We start from the raw sequence: 2,500 nt of genomic DNA, 5'->3' as shown, positions 1-2,500 counted from the left end.
AGCTAAGTTACTGCTCATCCCTGGACCAGTTTCTTCCTTGGCTAGACAATGCAACCAAACACAGAAAACGTATCAATTATTCCCTGCTGAGAGAGAGAGAGAGAGAGAGAGAGAGAATCATACACAGCTGATGGCTCTTACCCCGACTGGATGTCTCCCCATTCTCCCTCCTCCCCCTCCCCCTCCTCTATCAGTACCCACCCCTTATCATAACCACATTCCTTTATAAATATACTGTTAGGCCTAAAAATCCCATCTCTGCATCGAATTCTGGGCTGTGACGAGAAATTAACACTAGAATATGGTACTAGTCACGAGGAAGTGCCATGGAAAGGATACGGGGTCATTGTGTTGTATTATTTTCGTGTTAGTTGAGTGGTGGGTGCATTTGTCTCGAAAAACTGAATCTCGCATCTCATTTTAAAGCCAGTGTTCCTCAGACTTTTTCTCCCTCTCCCCCTTCCTCCATCCCCCCCTCAAACTCTCCATCTCCCCCTCCCTCCCTCATCCCTCCTCCTCCTCCTCCTCCTCAGAAACTTCCTGCGTCACTTTCTGTCCTGCGAATGAAGCGAGGTTCGTTTTAGCTACTCCACCGCGCCCGTCCTTCCCTCCATACCTCCCTTCCCTCCTCATCTTTCCTCCGTTCTCCCTACTCTTCTTTCCTATATCCTCCCCTCTTTGTTCCCTACTGTGGAACCTTCCTTCCTTCTTTCCTTCCCTCCCTACTCTCATCTCCGTCTCTCCAGTTCGCATCACCTCGAAACACCGAACCCGGGGTCTCGTAGCCGCTCCATTCCTCCCACTCCTCCCTTCTCTCACCCCTCCCCTGTTTCCTCCATCCCTCCACCTCTCCTCTCTCTCGGCAGCTCCCCTCTGGCGTGTATATCCTTACCCTGTCCACACGTACGCGAATATTCTGCCCCCTTTTTGACGATTTTGAGTGAATTTGCGATTAATGTTTGGCGTAAGTGTGTCGGCCATGAAGTGTTGATCGTAAAGAAGTGTTTGTGGGAGTGACATGCCCATTGGATAACAGGTAAGGGGAAAAAAGGTTGAGTTTGTAGGGTAAGATATGGAGTATTGGTAGGAGGAAAGGAAATTGCTTGTAGTTGTGGCGGTGATAAGGTTGGTTGGAATTAATATCTATCTATCTGCCTGTTTATGTATCTGTATGTTTCTCTCTCTCTCTTTCTCAGGCTATCCTTGTCTATATCTTTCTTCCTCTGTCTATTTGTATCTATATCGATGTCTGTCTCCATCTGTCTGTCTGTCTGTCTCTCTTTATATATATATCTTTCTACCAATGTCTATTTGTATCTATCGATGTCTACCTCAATCTATCGAACCATCTATCTATATCTTTCTACCTCTGTCTATTTGTATCTCTTATGTCGGTCTACCTCTATCTATCTAGCTCTGTATCTATCTATCTATCTATCTATCCTTGTCTATCTTTACCTGTGTCTATTTTTATATCGATATCTACCTTCATCTATCGGTCCATCTGTATCTGCCAATCTATCTATCTCTATATCTATCGTATCTAATTATATACACGTATCTATTTGTATATGCAGGTATGAATTCACGTGTTACATATAATTACGTGTATATATATAGCATCTCATATACTTACCCACCACCTGACGAGGAGTAATTAGTATGCAATTAAATATTCTCTCTTCCATCGTAATTTGTAGACGTAATTAGCAGGTAAACTCTCATTATTTCATTTATTTTTATTTTTTTGGTTTAAATTGAGTGTGTGTTTTTTGCAGTTTTTCTTGATATATTATGCAGAGACAATGAATAACTTGGCATCGTTTAATCTGTTTGCTTGTAATGTAGGAGTATTTATGTCTGTCTATCTGTCTGTTTATCTATCTGTCTATCTATTTATCTATACCTACCAACCTGTGTGTCTATTTGTCTATCTGTCTTTATATGTCTGTCTGTCTATCTATCTATCTGTCTGTCTGCCTGTCTGTCTATATCGACCTATATGTCTCTCTATCTATCTATACCTACCAACCTGTCTGCCTATATCTTCACACACACACACACACACACACACACACACACACACACACACACACACACACACACACACACACACACACACACACACACAGTCACATCTATCTATCTATTTATTGCCAGACTCCTTAATCCCGTACGGGGTGGCCACAAACATACCGCCTCCACGTCGCCCTGTCCCCCGCCATTTCACTGCCCCGCTTCCAACTCACATCTCCCTCTCTCATATACCTCTCCACTCCATCCCTCCATCTCATCCTCGGCCTTCCCCTCCCTCTCCCCCCCTCCACCTCACCCACATACACTCTCCTCGTCAGTCTCTCACCCTCCATCCTCTCCACATGGCCAAACCACCTCAGTGTGTTCCTCGTAACGCTTCCTATCACATTGAAGAAGAATTTTGATCCTCTTAAAAATCACGTGACAATATTTACATGTTTGAAAATGATGTCTACAACTTTTT

Source organism: Coenobita brevimanus, chromosome 34 (genome assembly GCF_032717465.1).
Source record: "Coenobita brevimanus isolate Jiangsu-jjx chromosome 34, ASM3271746v2, whole genome shotgun sequence".
NCBI classification, from domain to species: domain Eukaryota; kingdom Metazoa; phylum Arthropoda; class Malacostraca; order Decapoda; family Coenobitidae; genus Coenobita; species Coenobita brevimanus.
Note: the sequence above shows the minus strand (reverse complement) of the source record.